The sequence below is a fragment of the Humulus lupulus genome, chromosome 5, assembly GCF_963169125.1.
Source record: "Humulus lupulus chromosome 5, drHumLupu1.1, whole genome shotgun sequence".
Taxonomy (NCBI): Eukaryota; Viridiplantae; Streptophyta; class Magnoliopsida; order Rosales; family Cannabaceae; genus Humulus; species Humulus lupulus.
Window position 1 is genome coordinate 169,152,437 of NC_084797.1, and position 27,403 is coordinate 169,179,839.

The window sequence follows — 27,403 nt, forward strand, 5'->3', positions numbered from 1 at the left end:
TTGTTTAGACATAAGTAAGTTGGAAAAATGTTTTGACTAAAAATCTAGATTAGTGGTTGATTATTGTGAAATATTATATGAAGATAATCGCGACTTTAATTAGAAAAACACAATTTTTTAGAGCCTAGGACCTAGAGCTAATGATTTGGAGCACTTGGGAGAAGATTGGATCACTCTAGAGTTTTTTCTTATTTATTTTATCTTTATTTTATTTTGAATACTAGTTTTATGGATTTTATTGTTATGGATATGAACTAAATCTATTTCTAGTGTTTTTAATTGAGTCTCTTGAAACTCTACTATGAATTAATGGAAAGTTTATGTTTTATTCTTCATTATTGAGATCTTTTCAATTTATGCTTATTTCTTGTGATTGATTGGTCATCTATTACATGATTCATAATAGTTTGGTTCAAAATTTGAAAAATGAGATTTAAACATGCTATAATTGATTAGACATAGATTTCGATATTGAACGAGAGTATCAATATGGTTTGTGTAGTTTATGAGTTTTCATGCATAAAGTTTCCTACATGTTGAGTTTATCACAATAATGTAGAAAATTCTCACATAGGTTGTATTTTATATATCTTAACCCGAATGTAAAATGATTTTGTAAATTCGCTATCTCAATTAGAAGAACATTTGTGAAATATTGCATTAATGAAATAGGAGAGTGGAAAGAAGATGAAATTAAATTCCCTAGTTTCTCATTCAATAGATAATTTTGTTTGGCGTTATTTGTTATGAGTTTATAGTTTATAAATGTTTTCGTTTCATAATTTTTGTGTTTATGTTTATAATCAATCTTTTGTTAGTCAATTAGAAATAGGAAATTTATTATTGATAATTAGTAATTCAATCTCTGTGGGACGATACTCGTACTTAGCAAAATTATCACAGCACAGAGGACACCCAACCCTCCCTGACCATACCCGACGCTCCCCAGCCCTCCCTCCGTACATTTACAGTAATATATATAGTTATATTTTTTTATTTTATTTTAAAATATATAATTTATGTTAATGAATTTTTATGTTTAATATATAATATATAGTTTACTTAACATAATAATGTTTAATGTTTAATTGTATTGATTAAACTAAAAAAATTAGTAAAAAATATGTTCTGTTTTTTTTTAAATTGATATTTTTAGAAAATGATTCATATTGTTTATAATTTTAAAAGGAAAATAAGTTTTGTATAATTAATATATTATTTATGAAAATTGTTTGTTATGTCCTGGATGTCTTGGGAATTTTTTTGTGTTGTAAAGAATGTTTAAAAAATTTTGGTAGGTTAAAATGCAACCATATTATGCTGTCGATGTTTCATTAGACTTAAAAAAGTTAACAAATTTAGTAAAAAAAAAATATATTAATTTTTATAAATGAATATTAAAAAGTAAAATACTTACTTAATAAAACTAATTAATAATAACCATTTATATATTTAAAATAATAATTATAAAAAAAAATAAATTAAGAAATGAAATAAACTTGTCAAAAATAACATTATTAAAAATATTTAGTAGTTAAAAAACTACTAAATTTAAAAAAATTAAATAAAACTATTACTCGTTATTAAATTAGTTATTCAGAATTAAAAAATTGATAAATTACACTAATAAAAATAACATTAATCATATTTTTAATAATTAAAAGAAAAACTAATTTTGATTATTAAAAAACTACTAACTAATTATGAAAATAATAAGTAATAATTAATTAATTAATTACAAATAATAATTATTAATTTAATTATTTAAAATTAAAAAATTTATAAATTAAACTTTGAAAAAATGACATCATTCATAAATTTAATAATTAAAAGAAAAACTAAGATTTTTTTGTTTTTGAAAGGAAGAAAAACTAAATTTGCTAATTAAAAAACAACTAACTAATTATGAGAAATCCCGACAAAAGAAAACTAATTATGAAAATAATTACTATAGAGTAATTAATTTCAATAATAATTAAAACATAAATTAAATTAATCTTAATTATAGTAACATGATCAATAAATATAAAGTTAAATATTATATAATATTTAATCTTATATAATTACAATAAGAAGTTATAAAACATCATAAGAATTCATAAGACATCATAAAATGACATTAAATTTTTTTTTGATTTTTTTGTTTTTCTTTGGTGACAAAATTTGATTACCAAAGATGGGATAGAAGGGTTATATATATATTATCATATAGTGATAATTTTTTCTTAATTATTTTAAATCACGAAAAATCTTAGTCCCATTCAGATAGGTTGAGTCAGTAAGGACTCTTATATATGGTTCTTCGAATTATTCATGAATTTTTTGTATGCATGGATAGTTTATGTTTATTGTGTACCTATACTTTGATTTGTAGTAAAACCTCTATATAAAAATAAACTCTATTTTATTATAAAAAAAAAATGGTCTCAATTTCGGCCAGTTATAAATAAGAATAACTTCTAAAATGTAATTAATTATACATTTTTTAAGTCCAGCATTAAGAAATTATACCTTTATATAATAATAATTATGTATACAATCATATATATATTATGTCATTTATTTGTACTGAAAGCAGAAAATCAAAGATGTATGTCACATTTGAATTACATGAATTACTTTTAAATATGTAATAGTTTATTAGGGAGTTATTATTATTATTGTTGTTGTAAAAGTTGATACTTTTGGGTATTTGGAAATCTTTTTGTACCGATACATCTATTTGGTTATAACCTCTCTATTATAATAAAATTAGTTTTACTGTATTACTCATTTTATTGTTTCGTTAATAGAGATTTTAGTATGTATCTCCTTATTGTTCTCGTAAGTGGGCAAACTTAATTTTAGTCTACGGACTTATGAGATCAATGGGGAGGTGTTGCCGAAGTTTTTACATAAATGAAACAATTTCAAGAGTGTAGATTAAACTATGTGTATATCGCAAACCTGAATGAGATATGTTCTTTACCCTTTTAGAAGTGGAGTGAAGCGCAAACGATGTGCAGAGGAAAGTAATTGGAGGAAAAAAAATATTTTTTATGAATTTTAATATTGGAGTTCAAACCAGTTAAAACACAACTTAGATGTAATGCTTGGCCGAAAAGAATGTATGTGACAGTCTCCTTGGAACTGTGTTGGATAATGATAAGGCTAACAACACTACTAATGCAAGACATGACTTGAAGAAGATGGGAGTTAGGAAATCATTGTATATTTAAAAAGATGATAACAAAAATTTATTGAAACCGTGCTTCGTATGATTTGTGTCCTGAACAAAGGAGAGACATTTTGTTCTAATTTGAAGAAGAATATGACTGATAATGACACAAGCATTTTTGGGTTGAAGTCCCATGAATATCATGTGATAATGCAACAATTACTTACAATAGGTGCTCAGAAGTTTCTATCAGAATCCATATCAAGCATTATTATGGAATTGTGCAATTTCTTCATACAATTGTGCTCTAGGACATTGAGTGTATAAAATATGGAGAAAGCAAAAAATGACTTGATTATCATTTAAAGCTAGATAGAGTTGATTTTTCCTCCAGTATTATTTGACATAATGATCCATTTGGTGTTGCATTTCCTTTACGAATTTATATTTGGAGGTCTCATATTTATGAAGTGAATGTATCCTTTCAAAAGGAACATGAAAAAATTGAAAAAATACGTCAGGAATAATGCTCATCCAAAACGGTCCATAGTAGAAGGATATGTTGCAGATGAGGCTTTGACACCTTGTTCTATGTATTTAAAAGGTGTGGAAACAAAATTTAATCAGCCTGATCAGATTGAAGATGTACCGTATGTGAAGCAACACTTCTCGGTATTTGAATCTCAATGTCGTCCATTCATTAAGGGAACTCCCATGTCTCTCGACAAAAAGACTTGGAACATAGCTGAGTGGTTCGTACTGGAGAATTTAACTGAAACTAAAGCCTATTTAGAGTTAGTTAATTTAACTTTAATCTTCACAGTCTTGACATTCCAATATGCTTCAACTATAATCTTAACACTCAGTTAATTTCCAGGGATTCAAGTGCTGATCATAAGTTGTTACAAAATAAAGATTTTTGTCTGTGGTTTTATGAGAAGGGAATCTGTGTTGATCAAATTGTTTGTTGAAAATGACATTCTGTTTCATTTAAGTGTCTCAGTCTATTATAATTTCTTTTTTGTAGATATATGACTTGCACCAGCTCAGGTCATCAGAGTATGTCGATGAATTGCTAGCTTCAGTAATTGGGATGGATCTATTAGCCTACTCCTATTAAGCATGTATAGCGAACGGGGTTTGATTTGTTACATACAATCAAGATTGAAATTTCACTACACAAAATAGCAGAGTGTATGTTGCTGGGACCATAGGTTTAAACTATTACGGGCCACTTGAAGAAATACTTGAGTTGTCATTTTACTAGTGCCTATATTTTGGTATTATATGTTGATAACAAGTTTACCATGTGTGCAGCGGAAAGCACGGGGTGTTGGGCCCAGAGATTTCAAAAAAATAATTTAAACAATTTTTAAATGATCGGATCCATTAACATGCAAAACATTAATCATAGAGAAATAAAAAGATAAGAATTTACCAGTTGAGGAACTATCAAGAATCTTCGCTATCTTTTTGCATATCCAACGATCATCCAATCCAAAACAATTCTTTAAAATACTCAGACGAAGATCTTCCAAGATGTATCTCTATACCTCAAGACGTGTGTGGGCATGTAGATTAATGGTAGGAAAATATTTATAATTCACAAGATATTCTCAACACATGAGATCTGGCAATATTGGGTGTGAGACGGTTTTTCAAGGATAGAGAAAAATAATACGATACATTGTTCTCTCTGTCAAAAAGCATTATGAAACAATTTCCATGTGATAGACTTATAAGAGAATCAATTAAATTTGAAAATTCAAAATTTTAAACTCAAAACTCAAATCATAAATCAATTACTGAATAATCAAATAAGTAAAAGAAATATCTAGGACTCATTCTTGGACCTTGTTTCACACTAACTATAGTACATGCATTGTATTGGCGTGCAACACATCCAATTGTTCCAACCATTTTCTTTTAATAATTATTTATTAAAAAATATATAAATTTGATAACATATTTTATTAGATTAATTAAAGAATAAATATCATTTCAAATTCAAATCCAATTTGAATTATCATAAATATATTTTCACATTATTTAAATGATTATTTTCAAAAATACCATTTTATTTAAAAAATAATTTTCGTAAAATATAATTAATTAATTTGTCTCAATTACATATTTGACCCTGAAAAACAAATTTCTTCCAAATATGTCATTTTCCTAATTTTTTCCAATTTCAACTCTTACCTTTAATAGTGTTGATAGAGCCATCTTTGGGACCTATGGACCTATAATTTCAATCACCAATAAATTTATATTTTTAATTAAAACTCCTTAATATAATAACCTTAATTTATTAATCTCAATATTATTCCTCTAAAAATATGAGATTGCACTCTTGTAATTGTAGACATTTATTTATTGAGTACTTTTAAACATATAAAAAAGTGTTCATCAATTTAATCACTACATACAATTCAATCCTCTATTAATGGGTCACAATTAAAGTAGGACTTAATCACCCTTTAACCTCTTTAATTATATCTTGTTTCCTTAAGTACCATTAACTTTACTAGTGAAGGTTAATTCATAAATTGATTTATGAATTTGAACTCAATAACCTTTCAAATCCAAAAGTCAACCCTTAAGAGAACAATTATTAAATTCCTCTCGGAAAGGTATAGATTCTATATCTACATATTATGTCCCCAACCATTTACATCAATGAGTTCCCAAAACAAAAATATTCAGTCTGATCATTTTGACAAACCATAATGAGTGAATTAAAGAACTCACATGACATAAATAGAAGCTCATAATAATTTTAGGATTAAGATCTATTTCTATATGATTATCTTATTTATGTGTTTAATTAATACTTATAAAGTAAATGGTATATTAAGTATTAATAACATATCAGGTCTCATTCATGTATATCCACTTTATACAAAGTACTGCCACTAAGATGTCCTACTACATCAGTAAATGGTACTTACAGTATTAATTTAAAGATTCTGTATACCTATGTTTTACTGCGAACTGTTTAAATTCATTCCCTACAATCTTAATCATTTCGTACCAATACAAGATTGTAGATACAACAACAAATTTGAGAATTTACTGATATTCATATAATGTTATTCTAATAATAATAATAATAATAAACAAACAATATATGTAAAAATTCATTTCAATTATTTCTTTCATAAAACATTGTTCAAAACATATGATTTAAAGGGCACTAATCTCAACAATCTCCCACTTGACCTAAAGAAAATGAGGCATCTCCATCCACCCCATATTTCTAACATGATCTTTAAAAGACTTGGTAGACAAAGTCTTAGTAAAAGGATCAGAAATGTTATGTTTTGAAGCTATCTTCATAACCACTACATCTTCTTTGTGAACAATATCCTTGATCAAGTATTATTTCCTTTCAATATGTTTTCCCCTCTTGTGACTCATCAGTTCCTTCGAGTTAGCTACTGCCCCACTGTCGTCACAGTATAGGACAAGTGGCTTATTCATATCTGGAACATTTTCCAGATCGCAATAGAACTTCTTTAGCCACATAGCATCCATAGCTGCTTCACAAGCCACTATGTACTCGACTTCCATGGTAGAATATGCGATAATGGTTTGTTTAATACTACGCTACACCACATATCCTCCACCAAGTGTGAACACTGATCCAAAAGTCAATTTTTGACTATCTCTGTTTGATTAAAATTCATAATCAGTGTATCCAGTGGGGTTCAAGTCACCACCTGAATCTACAAGCATATATTCTCTAGTTTTCTGAAGATACTTGAGAATATTCTTTACTGAAATCCAATGACTCAATCCAGGATTGGATTGATAACGACTGACTATTCCTACTTCATAACAAATGTCAGGTCTTGTACACAGTATGGCGTACATTAGACTGCCTACCGCATAGGCATAGGGATACTCTCTCATATCCTCTTCTTCTTGAGGTGTTTTTTGACACTGCTCTTTGGAAAGGATAATTCCATGGCAGGTTGGCATATAACCCTTCATGGACTTTTGCATACCAAATCTCTCCAGTACTTTGTTCTGACGATCCCAAAGGATCTTTATGCCTATAACATAGTTTGCTTCTCCCAAATCTTTCATTTGGAATTTCTCGACTAGCCATTTCTTTACTTTTGTCAATGTTCTCACGTCATTACCAATCAGTAGGATATCATCAATGTAAAGAACCAGGAATACCATAATTTCATTTATGATTTGATTGTAGACACAAGGCTCATCAATGTTTTGTTTAAAACCATCATTTTGATTGTGTCATCAAATCTCATATTCCAAGATCTTAAAGCTTGTTTGAGTCCATAAATGGACCTAAGAAGCTGGAAAAAAATTTCTCTTGACCTTTTACTATGAACCCTTCTAGTTGAGACATATAAATGGTTTCGTCAAGATAGCCATTCAGAAAATTTGTCTTAACATCCATTTCCCATATCTCATAATCCATGCAAGCAACTATGGACAAGAGTATGCAGATGGATTTAAGCATGGCCACGGGAGAATTTTTTTTTTCATAATCCACCCCTTGTCTCTGGGTGTAACCCTTGGCTATGAGCCTAACTTTGAAAGTTTCCCCTTTCCCATCCGCTCTTCTTTTCTACTTGAATATCCATTTGCAACCAATAGGTTTAACAGTTTCAAGAAGATCTTCAAGAGTCCAGGAAAAATTGGAATACAACAAATCCATTTCCAAGTTCATGGCATCTTTTCATTTTTCTTAGTCAGAATCTTCCATTGCATCTATGTGTGTCAATGGACCATATTTGTTTGTGCAGACAGAAGCATATGAACTTCATGTTCATAGCGAGTTGGCCGCCTAACAACCCTCCCTCTATGATGAAGCTCTCTATCATTCTGACTAAAACTTATTGTTTCCTCTTGTCGTTGTCCATTGGAAAAATTTGGTGATCTTATTACTTGATCTGAGACTATTTCCTCCAGTACAACCATACTACGAGGTTTGTGGTTGTTAATAAAATTATATTCAAGAAAAGTAGCATTTGTTGATACAAATGTTTTGTTTTCTTTAGGACTATAAAATACACCACCTCTAGTCTCTTTGGAATATCCCACAAACATGCACAGTTCATTTTAAGATTCCAACTTTCCAATCTTTCCTTTCAGCGCGTATGCTAGACACCTTCAAATATGAAAATGGTGTAAACTAGGTTTAGTGCCATTACATAATTCCAATGGTTTCTTCTTGATAGACTTGGAAGGAACAACATTCAATATGTACATTGCTCATCGAATGACATAGCCCCAAAATGACAGTGGCAATGATGAGTAACTCATCATTGATCTAACCATGTCTAATAACATCATGTTCCTTCTTTCAGAAACACCATTCTGTTGTGGCATTCTTGGTGTAGTGAGTTGGGATTGAATTCCACACTCACCCATGTGGTCCTCAAATTCACAATCTAGGCACTCTCCTCCTCGATCAGATCGAAGAACTTTCAGTGATTTACCTAATTGCTTTTCAGCTTCAACTTTCAATTCTTTAAACTTTCCAAAAGTTTCAGATTTCTTTTACATCAAATATAGGTAACCAAATCTAGAATAATCGTCAATGAAGGTGACGAACATTTCAAACCCTCCTCTCGCTTGTACGTTAAGTGGAATGTAAAGACCCGACTAATTTAAAGACCTCGGACCTTTAAAACTACTAAGACATACTACTATCTTTTGGATACATACATAAAATAATAAAACTTTATTATTGAAAATCCAAAAGTACGAGATACCATTGTTCATACATAAAAATAATAAAGAGAACAAAATCTTTAAGATATTTCAAAATACTAAGTGTGGAAATCATAAAGACATAATTAAAAGACTCAAAATATCCATTTCATCCTTGATCGATCCCATCAGCTCATTCCTTTAGTTCCTCGCCCAATACGCATGTCAAGCCACCTCAGATCTGTCTTGCCTTCCATGTTCATTTACCTGCACAATCTAAATAAAAAGGAATGAGTCTAACGCCCATTAAGGAAAAACTACTAAAATCATAAAACATAAAATATAAAACAGACTACAATATTAATGGCCATCAACTCATTATCATAGCATGTGATAAAAACCATTATAGTCCTCTTAACTACTATTTTAGAGGTAGGTTTAGACACAACTATAGTCTACAAAAACAATAAAAATCTTGGGATTTGCTAACCAAGTAACCATATTTTCTAAGTGACTAAAGACATAAGACATAAAAAAACTACAAACACATAGCACATAAAATCTAACTTTTTTTCCTTACCAAATTCGAAATATTGGAAACAAGTGCGGGATTGGAAACTCCTAAAATCAAACATTAAAACTATAAGTTTCCTAAAGAAAAGAAGATCTAAACCATTAGAATAAAGACTTACCAAAAACCTTAAGTTCAAAGAAATTGAGTTCTTAACCAAAAGCCATTATAACGAGTTAGGATTTGAATTAAAAGAAAAGAATAAGAAGAATAGAAATAGACTAGACTTGAGGAATAAGAGTACCTTAAAGAGCTTTGATCTATATCTCAAACACCAAAATCACACTATAGCTTACTTCCCAAGTGTTTAGAATAGTTTAGATTTGAAAACTATAACCCCAAAACCCTAGTGTTTCTCTATTGAATGAAAATGGCAGCTTGGAAGCGCTGAGAAGTGTTTGAAAGATGATGCAAAATACTGAGTGAAGAGTCTTGTTTATAGAGTTCAAGGAGTGAAACTAACTCCCATTAAAATGGATAAATAAATGAATAAAAATGGCATTTTCTGGTTAACAAATGCCTAGAACTCGGTGAAACTCATTCAAGAACATGTACAAGCTGTTGAGGACTATTTCTAGCTTCAGATTCCACAGAATTTCAAAAGTGGCTCATGGAGTCGATATATCACCCCTATAGGTGATATATTGTCTGCCCTATTTTTCCGAGGGTCCGTGGTTTCGTTCATGCAAAGTCGACGTATTTTTTCATATTAGGCGATATATCGCCCCTATAGCTACGATATATCGGCTTATGCTTACATACTAAACCACATTTTTGCACGTTTTAAGCACACTTAAAGCTGTTTAAATCACTTTGACTGAGTAATACGAGATCCTAGCATCTTAGGGAAGATACTAGACTTCCTAGGCTTATCCTTGATTATTTTTAATCATATAAAATCCTTAATCCTTAATCCTTAATAACATACATGTGACAAATGTCACATTCTTAGTTATTCTATTTAAATCTTAGGTCATAATAAATAATATTTTTAGGCCCAACTACATTAATCAAATCTTATGATAAAATTAATATTTCTAAACTATAGGCTAAACTTATAGAATTCATAACTAGCTCTACAAGTTTTCAAATATTACCGGCTTGGACCAATATCACAAAAATTAAAATACTAAAACATAAGATACTACTATCTAACTAAGTAAAATTTTGAGGCACTACAATTCTCCCCTACTTAGAAGAATTTCGTCCTCAAAATTTACTTACCATACAATTCCAAATACCGTGCTAGGATGTCTTCCTCCAATTCCCACGTTGCCTCCCATTCTGTGCTATTACTCCATAAGACCTTGACTATCATAATACTTTTCGACCGTAATTCCTTCACCCCCTTCTCCATGATGCAAATTGGTCATTCCTCATAACTTAGCTATTTCTGGAGTGCTAACTTATCATACATGAGAATGTGGGACAGGTCTGACACATATCTACGTAGCATTGAGATGTGAAATATATTGTGGTTGTCTACTAGAGCTGGCGGTAGGGCTAATCTATACGCTATTGGTCCCACCTTGTCCAATATCTCAAAAGAACCTATGTACCGGGGACTAAGGTTGCCTTTCTTCCTGAACCGCTTCACTCCTTTCATTGGAGATGTCCTGAAGAAGACTTGATCTCTGACCTTGAATTCAACATCTCATCGCTTGGCATCCGCATAACTCTTTTTTCGACTCTGAGCAACGAGCATACACTTTCTAATTAGCTCCACTGCGTCTTGAGTCTCTCTAACAGCCTCGGGTCCAAGCTGTTGTCTTTCTCCTACCTCATCCCAATGTAATGACGACTGGAATTTCCTTCCGTAAAGTAGTTCATAAGGCGCTATACCGATTGTTGCTTGGTAGCTGTTATTGTAGGAGAATTCTATAAGTGGCGGATACTTACTCCATCATCCTTCGAAGTCTAGTACACAAGCGCGCAATGTATCTTCTAAAATTTGTATGGTATGCTCAGACTGTCCATTGTTCTGAGGATGAAATGTCGTACTAAGACTTAGCTTGGTACCCATGGCTTGCTGCAAGTTTCTCCAAAATCTCGATGTGAACACCGAACCTCTGCCGGATCCTACGGTCTTAGGGATTCCATGCAGTTGTACAATTTCTCGAACACAAATGTCTGTGTATTGGTCCGCAGTGTACGTAGTCTTGACAGGCAAGAAGTGAGCTGACTTTGTGAGTCTGTCCACCACAACCCAAGTTGAGTCATGTTGCTTGCTTGTCTGTGATAGTCTTGTCACGAAGTCCATGGCTATGTCTTCCCACTTCCATTCCGGAATACTAAGTGGTTGTAATAAGCATGTGGGTTGCTGATGTTTTGCCTTTACTTGCTGGCATGTTAGGCATTTGGACAAATACTCTACTACGTCTTTATTCATTCCCGGCCACCGATATAGTGCCTTAAGGTCGTGAGTCATCTTGGTGGACCCCAGGTGAACTGAGTATCGAGTAGCATATGCCTTTTCCAATATATTTATCTTGATCCCATGGTCATTCGACACACATACTCAGCCTTTATATTTCAAGAACCCATGTCCTAATATAGAGAACTCCGTAGTCTTGACTTCTTTGACTGCATCTATATGCGGTAATAGCATGTCATCATGCCCTTACCCAATTTGTATATCCTCTAGTAAACTTGACGGGATGGACAAGTTAGCTAGTTGACCCATGATTATTTCTATCCCAGCATTAATCAGCTCTTGTTGTAAGTCTACCATAATTCTTCCGACTTAACGCATCTGCAACGACATTTGCCTTTCCTGGGTGGTATAGGATTTTTCAGTCATAGTCCTTTACTAGTTCCAACCACCTGCACCGCCTCATGTTGAGTTCCTTTTGCGTGAAGAAATATTTTAAGCTTTTGTGGTCCATATAAATTTGACATTGTTCTCCATATAGATAGTGGCACTACATTTTCAGTGCGAAGACCACCGCTACCAACTCCATATCGTGTGTTGGATAGTGTTTCTCATATTCCTTCAGTTGTCTTGAGGCGTAGCCTATCACCTTGTCATTTTGCATTAGCACACAACCCAAACCTTTCTTTGATGCATCACAAAATAGTACAAACTTGTCGTTGGGTGTCAATACGCAAAGCACGTGTAATGCCCTGGATAACCAAGACCATTACACTATGTATTTCAAAATAGTTCGTTTGAACATAAATGTGATCCTAAAGTCAGCTAACAGGTTAGGGTTAAAATATTGATCATAAACTATTAATTTTGATTAAAACAAATGTTTGATGCATGGGATCCCAAAAACAGGGTTTATGCGGTAAATACAACTCCCAAAAGTTGATACAACAAAAGCTAGTCTAACGACAAAATACAATTTAGAGCTCTATTCCTATAACTTTCCCTCGGTCGTGGCGGTCGAGCAGCTGACGATGTACACTCCGCCCCCAGAGCTCTCCAACTCATGGTTGGTCCAGTTTCCATTTTCCTTTACCTGCACCACGTAGCACCCGTGAGCCAAGGCCCAGAAAGAAAACTATAAACAACAAATACATATAGCAATAGTAGCATTCAATCAACTTTAGTCCAACTAATTCAATTATTTAACGAAGTACATGCATTAAGCAAAACAATGGTAAACATGTATTTTCAAGCATATATCTTAATCAGTAATACAAATATTCAGGGTCGGCGCCCTTAGGCCGAGCCCTCTGTTTATCTAGCTGATCCCGACTCGCTTAGGCCGAGCTGCGTTCAGTACGCTTATCACCAGCCATGGCACTCTTATGTCGTACATTCATATAACGCATAACAATCATGTAATTACAAAATACATTCACTTAATAATAAGAAATCTTAGTGTCGTTCACAACCATACATATGTAGTTTTTTTACCTTGAATCCCGAGCGATAAATAAGAAGCGGTCCTGAGCACGATCCTCAATCCTAAGCCTAAACGATAATCCTAGTCACATATAACCATGGATAATTATCAATCACTAATTCAAATAAATGTTTTGGAAACAAATACTAGCCTCCGGGACCTCGAATTCTACTCAATTGGGCAGTAGAATTCGTCCCAAGCGCTTAGGTTTGAATCCCCGAGCCTCCTCGAGCTTAAAACCTTGGTTTCCCTTCATTTCCTTTTAGGGCCTCGACTTGCCCATAAGGGTCGAGGCCCGCCCCTAAGACAGAAACCCAGTCCTCCCTGCTGAAGCGAACGGGCCGCGACTTGCCCCCTCCTGGGTCGCGATGCGCTTGGCGAACAGAGGCATCCTAGCCTCGTCAATCACGTGGGCCGTGACACCTGAAGAACAGGGTCGCGACCCGAGCCCCCCAAACCCAGAAAATTCTTCTCTTCCCAGCGTTTTTCCCCAACTTTAACCTCAAAGTTCAACCTCAATTACACACCCGAAACCACACCAAGCCCATAAACGAGTCCAGGTCTCTTACTTGCATATCTTTAACATTTAAACACCAAAATTCCTGCTTAAACTATCATTTCAACTCAACCACAAACCAAACTCGAAACCTAGAAAATTCAGCTTAACAACCTGAAATTCCAACAGAATAGGACAAGATTTCTCACCTCAATTGTAGCTTGATCCTCAGAGCTTTCCTTGGTTAGTCCTAGCTTTAATTCCCCAATTTCTCCTAGCTTTAATTTCCCTTTAGTTATATAGAGAAAAAGGAAAATGTGAGATGGAGGGAGTGAGAGAGAACTGAAGACTTAATGCTTCGTAATACTTAATGGTAACCTCTAAAGTGCCTAAGGATAAATTTAACCTCAAAAGACATAAATGCCCCTCTGAAAAGCTCAACCCCTAAAGATTTCTAAGGGTAAAACGATCATTTTCCTGATTCTTGCTAATTCCTCAAGTGTTCCTACTGTTTACCAATTAATCCCATCATGTCCAAATAAGTACGAAATACTTATTCATTATTCAATAAATCCCAAAATATTCTCTAAATTCCCAAAATACCCCCAAGGCTTCCGCAAGCCAGGTATTAAACCCTGTTGTGACTATTTCGCCAATCTTCTCACTAGGATCATCTCGAGCCATATACTACCAATATATCCACATAATAATGTGGTCTCAACCATTTATCATATATGATCGCATTTATGCCCTAACGGGCCAAAATCACATATTTTCCCTTATAAGCAGTAAAGGGCCCACATGCATATCTAATGCTTATAAACATGAATATAATATATCCACATAATCATATAAATCATGCATGCCACATAGGCACGTATTTAAATAACATAATCACATACATATCCAATTATGCCCTCCCGGCACGCTAATCAAGGCTCTAAACCCTATTAGCATTTTTTTGGGTCGTTACAACACTGGTGCTTAACACAATTTTTCTTTGAGTAACTGGAAGCTTTCCTGACATTTATTCGTCCAGTTGAACTTCTACTGTTTCCAGATCAGTTTGGTAAGCGAAGTGGCTATCTTAGAAAAGCCTTCCACAAACCTTCGGTAATAGCCTGCTAGCCCAAGAAAACTTCTAACCTCTGACGCATTCTTAGGTCTTGGCCAATCCTTCACAGCCGCTACCTTAGTTGGGTCTACTGCAACTCCATCCTTGGATACTATGTGACTGAGGAACGCCACTTGTGATAGAAGAAATTCACATTTCTTGAACTTAGCATAAAGTTGGTGCTCCTTTAGTCACATCATGGTTAGACTTAAGTGTTCCTCGTGCTCGACTTCGTCCTTGGAGTACACCAATATATCATCAATAAATACAACTACGAATTTTTCAAGAATTGGCTCATTAAGTCCATAAATGCGGCTGGAGCGTTGGTAAGACCAAAAGACATAACTAGGAACTTGTAATGTCTGCATCGAGTCCTAAAAGTCGTCTTTGGTATATCTTCTTCCTTTACCTTGAGCTAGTGATAACCGAACCATAGATCAATTTTGGGAAATATAGTCGCTCCTCAGAGTTGATCAAATAAGTCATCGATCTGGGGTAGCAGGTACTTGTTTTTAATTGTCACCTTTTTCTATTCACAGTAATCGATGCACATCCGCATGCTTCTATCCTTCTTCTTCACAAATAAAACCGGTGCCCCCCATGGCGAATGTATTGGTCTAATAAATCCCAAGTCTAAGAGCTATTGTAATTTTGTTTTTAACTCCTTGAGTTTGGTAGGTGCCATCCGGTATGGTGCCTCTGAGATAGGCTCAGTTCTCGGTACTAGTTTGATTATGAAGTCAATTTCCCGATTAGGGGGTAACCCCGATAAGCCATCAGGAAATATCTCGGGAAATTCCTTTATAATGCGAACGTCTCCAACCTTTAATGGTGTTTTCTGTGCAACATCTGTGACGCTTGCTAAGAATACGCGACATCCTTTTTGTATCATTCTTGTGCCTTAAGAGATGAGATAGGTGGTGTCCATAGTCCTGAAACCTTGCCCATGAAACAAAGTTTCTGACTCTTGGGGGTTTCGAACGTCACTTGCTTGCGCTGACAGTAGATGGTTGTGCCATGTCTAGCTAGTCAGTCCATGCCCAGTATAATGTCAAAATCCTTAATCTTCAGCTCTATCAGGTCTCCTTCTAGCTCTGTGTCCTCCTCATACAATCTGTGATGATAGAATGATTTTGCCTGAAGGCAGTTCCGTAACAAACCTATTTCTAAATCATTCACAAAGTTTTTCTAGTTTCTCTATCATTTCTAACGAGATATACGAGTGTGTTGCTTCTGAAAATGCTCGTAGACTGGCTCCATGAATTGAGTTGGATAGGGTGCAAAATTCTCCATCGTCCATCCCCCATACGGATATCCTCCATTCGGATAGCCGCCATTTGGATATCCTCCGTTCTGCTCTGGCTGAGGCTGCGACTAAGGTTGATTTTGTTGCCGTTGTAGTTCTTATGCTTGTCTTCGTAACCAGATAACTTCATCGTTGTTTTCAATCGAAGGTGGTGCATTCCTATTAGTAGCAGCAGTGGCAGCAGGTCTTCCCCTTCTTTGGACTGGAGGGGTCTCGAGTGTCTCGTTGGTGGTGCTGGTGGCATTGTCGTTAGTGCGTGCAAACCTTCGGAGCGACATCTTCGGCAAAGTTCTAATCGTCGAGAGAAACATGTTAGAACTTACCCTAATAGTTTCTATGGCAAAAACTTAGTCTAAGCAAACATAACTTGGATCTACCAGTTATGATTTCTTATGAAAATTTATGTAAGTAATCTTTATAAATTAGGGTGTGTTTCTATACTTAGATTATTTAGGCCATCTTTATCATTTTCTAAGTCTTTTTCTAACCACCCTATATGACGTAATTCTCAGGCTAAAAAATTGTCCCTGTTCCGAAGCTAACCATATTGAGGGAGGGTTGGGATCAGTAAAATCGCTCCCACTACTATGGGCCCCTAAACTCTAAATACAGAACTCGGTCAATTGATTTGTATCCACCCTCACCGAACTCAACCATTATTTATTGAATTATTCTAAATTAATTATGAAAAAAACAAATTTCATACATACAATTCATAAATAATAGTAACTTTATTCATTTGTATCCACCCCGAACTTGCGCTTTAATGACTTATCTTATTCGTAGTTCGTGGTAAAGTAAAGATGCGTAACACCAGGTTTGATCATTACAAACCTCGAGCTCTCCGTGTAAATAACAATAAAATATTCTACTTGATTACTTTTCCACATATTTGTCTGCCAGCTGTACTCGAGCTGAGTGACTGAACTCGTGCTAAGATTAGGGTACAACATTTGCCCCTAAGCTCCTGCTCGCATATGATGTCATCATTTTCTGACCTACACAATAGGAGCTTTTACACTTTTTCTACATAATAGCATGCATGCTTACTACTCGAGTACTGGACACGTGGTGTACTGCAATTGGCGTTTGTTCGGGTTTCGAGGACTAACATAATCATCTTTTCAACTTTTTGCCGCCATTTGGTCTATTTAATCTTGGCCCTTGGATCTTGAACTATCCCAATTGGATGGCCCAGATTAATTTCCATAATTTACGTATAAATAGGATGACCAAATTTCAAACCTCCCCACCTTTGCATTTAAAAATTTCCCTTTTTTGACTTCTTTCCCAGAATCCCCAAAACTGTTCATCGTTCCCAAACATTCAGAAGCTTTCTAGGAGCTTCCCATTGCCGAGTCTACTTCCTCTAATCAGCGAGCGTATTTTCCTGTAAGTATCTTATCCCTTGGTTTGAAAAGTTTTCCCCCTTTTTTTTTCAATGGAATTTCTGTTCTTAACTATGTTCATCCACAACACTCATTGTAGTTGCTATTAGGCTATTTCTAAATGTTCATAGGGAATAGGTTTTGATTTAGGTTCAATGGGTGAGTCCAAACATGTTTTAGAAATAAGACATCCATAAAACTAGGGAAATTTCTGGGTAACCCTAATGGTGAATTGATTTAAAGAATACCCATTCAGGGTAAAGAAACGAAAGGGTCTTTAGGTTTAAAACCGGATAGCTTAGGGGTTACATTTTCTTGGGTGGTTTTGCACTAAACCGCTTCCCAAGGAAAATAGTGGTCTGACATTTCTGACACACGAATCCCTAAATATCAGGAGACTGTTAGGAAACCGAGGCTCGTAGCTTAGGATATCGCGTGGCATCACACGATTATCGTGTGGCAGCACGCAATGGGGATGAGGCTAACTTTAGCTCATATAACAAAAATAATACATTTCGTTCGTACCCTCGCGACATAGTTATAGATCATCATAGGTTGACTACTAACTAGGTCATTTTCTCATTAGGCGATCTGATGGCCCCCCCAACGAAGAAATCTTCGAGCTCATCTACCCAACACAAAGACAAAGGGAAAAAGGTCGTGCCTGACTCTCCCATTCTGCCCTTCGGTCCGGTAGTGGAGAGAAAAATTCTCGTCGACCCCAATGCATTCTTTGAGGTCGAGCATATCATCTCAAAGATCATGACTCAGGGGAAGGGGAATAAGATTATGTTGAGCCACAACATAGAGATCAGAGCTGGGACTCTCCTCGTCCGACCTACATTCGAAAGGGAACGGAGCTGTGCCCCTTTCCAAGACGACTACGTGGCTTAGAGTAATGAGCACCTGAAGGCTGGGGCCTTCCTTCCCCCGGAACAGTATTTCATAGTTTTCTTAAACTACATAAAACTGGCTCCATTTCAGCTCCCCCCAAATTCATATAGACTTTTGGCAGGGCTGAAATATCTGTTCTTGAAACATGAGTGGGAGGTCCCCACCCCAGCAGACATATTATACTTCTTCTGCCTCAAGGCAAGCCCCAACCAGAGGGGACGTGGTGAGGGGTTCTTCTACCTCACGTGGTTTCCAAAATTCGCCTCCGTCATTGATCTCCCCATTCATCGAGATGATTATAAAGACTTATTCTTTATGTTGAATGGCTTCAAAAAATTTGAACGCCGTTACTTCAACCAACCTCGTAAGTCTTCCATCCTTGTAAATCTAGCTCGAGAACTTTTATTTCTTTAAAATATTTTTCCTGTACACGTCCTGGTTGAATTTTCTTTTCACGCAGCCATATTTTCCAGGGTGGGAAAATCGGTGACCCTCGGGGGTTAGTATGAGAAGTTATCCAAACTTCCCCCCAGTGAAAATGACTATTGCCAGGTCATGAATGACATCACGATGCTGCCCTATAAATTGATTGACGAGGGTCAAACACTGGCCTTGAGGATCCGAGCTCCTCTTTCAGTAATCCTCTGGCTCCCCTCCTCTCAAGAGGCCTTACCAACCATTGATGATGACGAGGAGGAAGAGGACGAGATGCCTCTAGTGCAAAAAAGGTGGGTCCCCCGAAGCAGACTAGAGACCTAATCCTGACCGAGCTGCTTCTAGGGCAGCAGCCCGCCTTTGCGGCCAAGGTAACCCATACCATTTTAGGGAATTAGATAGGGTTGCTGATAGCTTTAGGTTAATTCGCTTCAACCCCAACCAGCTAGTTAGTCGCCACCCCATCGATCCGGACCTAAAAATAACTCTCCTCTAATGCTTGGACTGTTTGGTGGTACACTACGACCATAGCTACCCCAAAGGCACCATTGTATTTAACAATACATTGCACTTTAGGTCATCTATTTTTGAAGAATATGGAACCCACCTTAGGATTTGACCCTCTCTGCTCCAAGAGGCATTTGCTCTTGGATTTAGGCAGTGTATAGACGAATCTAGCCTTGAGGAGGAAACTGAGGGTTTTAGAGATTGTACCACTTGATTCCCCCTCCTCTCCATTACTTCCAGAGCTGGAAGTCACGATTCTTAGCCTGGTTCATACACCTGAGACGGTGATTATAGGTTCCTCACCCAGCCCGGAGGGTAGGATCTTTGTTTCCACCTCTTTTATATGTTTTTAAAGCATCATTTATGTGAACTAACTCCTTTTGTTCTTTTTAGGCGAAGAGATGGAACAGACCAGAGCTCCCGACCTAAGAACTACCTTTCAGGCAAGGAAAACTGGCACGGGCCTCGTCGTGAAGAGGCCCAAGGTGGCGAAGAAGGCCACGCCTGCAATGAAGAACACTTCAAAATCCCCTGCCAAGAATAAGGACATGAGCTCAACTCTGGAGCCAGCTCCGATGGCCAATGTCATTGCTGAGCAACTTCCTCCTCCCCCCTCTCGACATATGCCCCACCTCCTCAAGTTATTCAAGCCGACGCCCCCACCGTCCGAATACTGATTGATCCTCAGGACCTAGAGAGGATCCCAGAAGGCTTTCGGGGTATTATATATGAGACATCGTCTCATATTGTGGGCCACGCCTATAAAGCCAGTGTGAGGGACCTGAGAACCATAGAGGAGTGCAGTCCAGAGAATGTCTTCGAGTCCTCCATGGGGATGAACCTCACCATAAGTTTTTCTTCCACATCTGGTGATAATTTTTTTTTTGTGTGTTCTTCATCTTATATTTTTTACTTCTTTTGTTACTTTGAAGTCCATCCTGACCCAATACCGCAGCATAACTCAGGCTAGGGCCAGAAATGATGAGCTACAGGCCTAGCTGGATGCTGTTAAGGAAGGTGAGCAAGCCGCAAAAGCAGCCTTGACAGCTGCTCAGAAGAATGAGCAAGCTGCCAAGGCTGCTCTCACCACTTCCCAAGAAAAAGAGCAGGCCGCAAAGATCGCACTTTCCACCTCCCAGGCTCAGACCACAGAAGCAAACCATCATCCTGAATAACTCCAGGTCGATATTGGTGAGCTCAAAGCGAAACTTCTCAAGGCCGAAGTTAAAGCCAAGCAGGAAAAAATGGCTTCATCATCAGCCATGGAGGAGATGTTGTACCATTGTTGGCCTTTCAACTAAGACGGGAACTTCTCTTTTATGGAGCCCGGGTTGTGGGATCCGTACCTTGCTAAAATTCAAGGTTCGGTTCTTGCAAGAACCCTCGAAAACTGGTGAGGCTTCTGGAGTAGCGGAGGGAGATGGCAAGGAGGTCACCTAGCAGGGCGAGCTGACGGGGCCCAATGATTTTCTTTGTAATTGTCTAACAGTTTTTTGATTTTAAACAATTGTCTTCGGGCTCAATTCGAGGTTATTTCTCCTTGGTGTAATTTTTTTTTTATTTCAATATATATCTAAATTTTGATCCACCTGCCTTTCCTTTATTATCTTCATATGCTTATGAATCCTTAGACTCTTGTACATTCGAGATTTTAGAAAACGACTTTTAGATCGAGATAGATTTTATCGAACTTGGTTATATCCAAGTTTTTATTTGTTTAATCAGGCCTTGAACTTGGTTATATCCAGGGTCTTTTAACGATTTAAACTTAGGTCGCACTAGGTTTATTGAAAACTCGAGCTTTATAAAGCCGTTGAATAATTAATTTTTCCAAATCTCTAAGTTTTTGGACCTGGTAACGTCCAGGGTTTTAACTAATTTAAACTTAGTTCATGCTAGGTTTATTGAAAACTCAAGCTTTAAAAATTCATTGAATAATCAATATTTCCAAGCTTTTAAGTTTTTGGATCTTTATCTGACCAGGCTTAATTTTGCCAACCTTGGTTATGTGCCTCCCAAGTAACTAGAATGATAAACTTTCTTGGTTACTTTTACAAATAAGAGAACACGAGCTTGCAATAATAAGACTAGGAAATGGTTATTTAACAATCAATCTATTATTTAATTGGAATGGATTTTATAAATAAGCCTTACATTGATGGTGGAACTATTGATAATACTTTCTCAAATGCAGAGCATTCCAGGTCCGTGGGACTATTTCTCCATTCAGTCGAGCTATCTTAAAAGTTCCCCCGCGTAAGACTTCTACAACCTAGTATGGTCCTTCCCATTTCGGGCCCAACACATTATCCTTAGGGTCTTTATTCGCCAAAAAGACCCTTCGGAGAACCAGGTCGCCTAATCCCAGTCTACGACCCTTGACTTTTGAATTGAAATAGCGAGTGATCTTTTGTTGATAATGAGCGAGTTATAGTTGCGATTCCTATCATTTTTCATCGATTAGATCTAGGGATGCGTTTAGTAATCCATTAAATTTTTTTTTGATCAAATGTCCTTTACCTGTGAGTAGTTACCATTGCTTCGATTGGAAGCATGCCCTCGCTTCCGAAAGTCAGGGAAAAAGGAGTATGCCCCGTGGAGGTCCTGTGAGAAGTTCGGTAGGCCCAAAGTACTTGCGGGAGCTGTTCGGGCCACAATCCTTTCACTTTGTCTAACCTCTTCTTCAGGCTTGCCTTAAGGGTTTTGTTTACATCCTCGACCTGCCCGTTGGCTTGTGGGTATGCTATCGACGAAAAAATCTTCGTAATGTCATATTTTTCACAAAAGTCTGTGAATAGATCACTGTCAAATTGTGTCCCGTTGTTCGATAGGATATTTTTAGGAAACCCAAACCGACAAACAATATTCTTCACCATGAAGTCCAAGACTCTTTTTGAAGTGATAGTAGCCAGAGGCTTGGCTTCTACCCACTTCGTGAAGTAGTCGATTGCCACCACTGCATAACGAACTGCCCCCTTTCCCATAGGTAAGGAACCTATTAGGTCGATTCCCCACACCACAAATGGCCATGGGGATGAAATCTTTGTTAGCTCGACTGGAGCAGCTCGGGCAACCATGGTGAAACACTGGCATTTGTTGCACTTCTAAACATATGAGATCAAGTCTTTCGTTAAAGTGGGCCAAAAATAGCCCTGCCTTAGTATCTTCAATGCCAGGTTTTTCCCCCCAGCATGATCTCCACAAAAGCCTTCATGTATTTCTTGTAAAATGGTTTTGGCGTCCTTGGGCAGAACACATCGCAGGAGAGACAACGAATGACCACACTGATATAAGGTTCCATCTATTATTACGTATTGTGGAGCCTGATAAAGTATTTTTCTCGCATCTTTTCTGTCATCGGGTAACTTTCTAGCTGCGAGGTATTCTATTATGGGAGTTATCCAAGTCGGCCTTATATCGATCATTCCGACTTCTACCTCTTCTCTTGTCACACTCAGGCTTTCCAAGACTTCCACTGGTACCACATTCAATGTCTCAGCCACTTTTGTGGTAGCAAGTCGTGCCAAAGCATCAACATTAGAATTCTGCTCGAGGGGTATCTGTTCAACAAAGTTATATTCAAATTATGACAGTACTATCTTTACCTTAGCTAGGTAGGCTACCATCTTGGTACCTCGGGCTTGATACTCTCCCAATACCTGATTGACCACAAGTTGGGAATCGCTATAGCATTTGATGGCTTTCGCCCTGAGTTATTTTGCTACCCTCAGTCCTGCTAGTAAGGCCTCATATTTGGCTTCGTTGTTGGATGCCTCAAATACAAAACTCAGAGCTATATGAAATCGATCACCTTCTGATGAAATTAAGATGATCCCAACTCGTAATCCGTTATCGTTTGACGATCTGTCAACGAAGATTTTCCATAATTCTTGCACCGGCTCCCTCAAGAGCTCCTCTTGAAAACTGGTGCATTCAACCATAAAATCAGCAAGGGGCTGACTTTTAATTGAGGTCTGTGGCATGTACAATATCTCGAACTGGCTAAGTTTGATGGCCCATTTTAAAAGACATCCCGATGTTTTAGGTTTTTGCAAAACCTGCCTTAAAGGTTGGTCGGTCAAGACGTTGATTGAATGGGACTGGAAATATGGCCAAAGCTTTCTAGATGCCAATATCAGACAGAATGCCAGCTTCTCTATCTCTGGATATCGTGACTAGGCTCCGAGAAGTCTTTTGCTTATATAGTAAACTGATTTCTGAGCACGGTGTTCTTCTCGAACTAACATGGCGCTGATTGCATTCTCTGTCACGGCCAAATAAAGGAACAGAGATTATCTAGACATAGGTTTAAAGAATATGAGGGACTTGACCAGATGCGTTTTTAGGTCGTGGAATGCCTGTTCGCACTCCTCAGTCCACTCAAATTTTTTGTTTCCTCTGAGCAAGTTGTAGAATGGTAGACACTTGTAAGTGGATTTTGAAATGAAACGATTCAAAACTGCCATCCTTCCAGTTAGACTTTCAACTTCCTTATGCGACCTGAGCAAAGGCATTTCTAACAACGATCTGATTTTCTCAGGATTCGCCTCGATCCCCCTCGTGTTGACTATGAACCCCCAGAATTTTCCAGACGCCACTCTGAAAGTACATTTATGGGGATTCAGTTTTATGTCATACTTCCTTAATATTCCAAAACACTCTTCTAGATCGGACACATGGTTGTTGGCAGTTTTTTATTTGACAGCATGTCATCGACATACACTTCCATATTTCTCCCTATCTGGCTAGTGAACATTTTGTTGACCAAGCGTTGATATGTAGCCCCTACATTTTTCAGCTCAAAGGGTGTGGATACAAAAAATCCACCATAAAAAAAATCACTAGCACATGGTTAAAATACAAGGCTAAAGGTCACTTAGTCGCATTATCAGGCTCAAACCTGTAAGTCTTGTGAAAATGGGAGATTGTCCCAAGGGAAGCATCACCTTATGAGCCGTGAAGTATGGCCTTGCTAGGCTAAGAGGCCAAGCCACGCGTCATAAGAGGGCAGGTGCACGAGTCCCTCGCATAGCAAGGCTCTACTTGTCTTGACGCCGAGAGATGTCAAGGGCATCGGAGCTGTGAATGTAGGAATTCTTCCCTTGTGAATTCCATCCAAGAGAGCCACACTCGCTATACGAGGCTCACGGCTGGCCTCCCACGCACGCTTCAGTACTCAGACACGGGTACCCCGAGGCTCCACCCTCGCTACGCGAGGCTCACGGTTGGCCTCCTACACACACTGTGTCTACGCGAGACATCGCGTCCTGCCTCTAAGTGATCACATGGGGTTCAGCCTCGCTAGACTTCTTGTGTCCTGCATGCATCCGAACATAGGTCCCAAAGGGTTACCTTGCTATGCGAGACACTCTAAGGACCCTGAACCCTCTCACTATGCAGGGCACTTCGCTAGGCTTCCCACGTGCACCTTGCCTCGCCTCACGCACCAGCCACGGCAAGGGTCTCGCGGCCTCACCCCACACACCAGCCGCGTCCTTGAGGGCCTCGTGAGACATGGCCTACCCAAAGCGTCTCGTGTCCTTAAGGGCCTCGTGAGACATGGCCTACCCAAAGCGTCTCGCACCCTTTGGGGCCTCGCAAGACATAGCCTCCCCAAAGCGTCTCATGCCCGTCGGGGCCTCGCGAGACATAGATCCCCAAAGCGTCTCCCGCCCCTAGGGGCCTCGTAAGACATGGCCTCCACAAAACACCCCTCGACCACGCACCAAGGGCCTCGCACACCCATGGTCCCGCGACCCCTTAAGGTGTCTCGCGCCACCAGCCTCGTGCACCTAGGCATAAAGGCCTCGCACACCCGCGTGAAAGGGCCTCATGCACCCATGGTCTCGCGGCCCCCTAAGGCGTCTCGCGCCACCAGCCTTGCACACCTGTGTACAAGGGCCTTACGCACCCATGGTCCCGCGGCCCCCTAAGGCGTCTCACGCCACCAGCCTCGCGCATCTGGGCATAAAGGCCTCGCGCACCTGTGTGCAAGGGCCTCACGCACCCATGGTACCGCGACCCCCTAAGGCGTCTCGCGCCACCAGCCTCGCGCACCTAAGCATCAAGGCCTCGCGCACCCATGTGCAAGGGCCTTACACCACCATGGTCCCGCGGTCCCCCAAGGTGCCACGCACCAACATAACCATCAGATACAAAGTACTTGTACATGTACGGGTGTAGGACGTACGACCATGAGGAGAACAGAAGCGTGGCCCTGACATCTACATCACGCAGGTAGTGGAGGTACAAATTTGTACAGAGAGTGGAAACACTATGTGCACGCCTGTGACCACATACCAGGCCAACCCCATGACCTTCTGCTCCACCACGACCAGTGTCACTACCCACACAATGTACCTATGTACAGCCTTGTCCCCTGGGACCACAATGTATGAGGAGCCATTAGAGCTCCAGTATAAATAGATCATTACCCCTCCAGAAAAGGGGTTGGAAAATTCATTGTAAGCTGAAGCTATTAAGCAATATACAGTTTTTACTCCATTGTTGATCTGTGTTTATCCTTCCATAAGTCCATTCTAAGTTCTCATTTGAACATCACTTGACTTACCTTTGAGTTTTCCGTCAACAAGGGGCATAACTTTATAAAGTATATGTTATGTTCAATCATAAAGCTAGTATGTCCCTAGTTCGTAGGATTCATCGCGATCTATTTATATCCATAATACGCATCCATGAAGGACATGAGCTCGTGACCTGTCGTGGCATCTATCAACTGGTAAATCCTTGGTAGTGGGAAACAATCCTTGGGACAATCTTTATTTAGATTGGAGAAGTTGATACAGGTCATCCATTTTCAGTTTGGCTTCGGGACCATCACGGTATTGACGACCCAGATCGGGTATTTTGCCTCCTGGATAAACCCACATTTTAATAATCAAGCTACTTCTTCCTCAAGGGCTTCAGCTCGTGTCGTTCCCAAACATCTCCATTTTTGAGATTTTGCAAGCACATTTTTTGTCCAAATTTAAGGTGTGCATGATTACATTTGGACTTATTCCCACCATGTCTTCATGTGACCAAGCGAAAACGTCTAGGTTTTCCCGTAAGAAATCAACCAGCTCCTTCTTTCTGTCATCGTCAAGATTCTTCCCAAACTTTATGACTCTTGAAGCATCTTTGGGGTCAATGTTTACTTCCTTGAGCTCTTCTATGTTTTAGACTTTTCATCTGTCTTCACCTACCCATGGGTCAATGTCATTGCATTGGGCGACATCACTATCCTCTTTTTGCTGAGGTTCTTCCGTCCTGCGAGTAACTTCTACTTCCTGGGACTCCTCACCTCCGTCATTTATGACCATTGCTTGATGCCTGGGTTGTGATTTTCCCTTCATAGAAATGCTATAGCATTCCCTGGTGGTGAGTTGATCACCTCTGGCAGTGTATATTTACACAGCCGAGGGGAATTTCATTGCTAGGTGACGAATATAAGTTAGGGCTTCAAACACCATCAGCGCAAGTCAGCCCAAAATTGCATTGTATGCAGCCGAAAAATCGATTACCATGAACTCAAGTAACTTGGAAACAGTTTGCGAGTCTTCTCCCAATGTCACCACTAATCCGATCGTCCCGATGGCTGCCGACCCTTCACCAGAAAACATGTAAAGAGTCATTAAGGTCAGTTACAAATAACCCCATTTTTTCCAGGGTGGACCTGAAAAGAAAATTTATAGAACTTTCGTTATCCACTAGTGTTCTTCGGACCCTCTGGTTGGCAAGTTGAACGGTTATAACCAACGAGTCGTTATGTGGGAATTGGACGTGTCCAACATCCTCTTCTGTGAAAGTGATTGGTTGCTTTTCCAATCGTTGTTGCTTCGATAACCATTTCTCCAGGATGAACTCCACCTTGTTATGTGGCTTCAGTTCGTTAATGTTCCTCTTCTGGGCCCCACTGCTCGTGCCTGCCAAATGGGGTCCTCCCACAATAGTGGTTATATCTCCCCTACTATTGGAGGAGGGTCGACTTGAT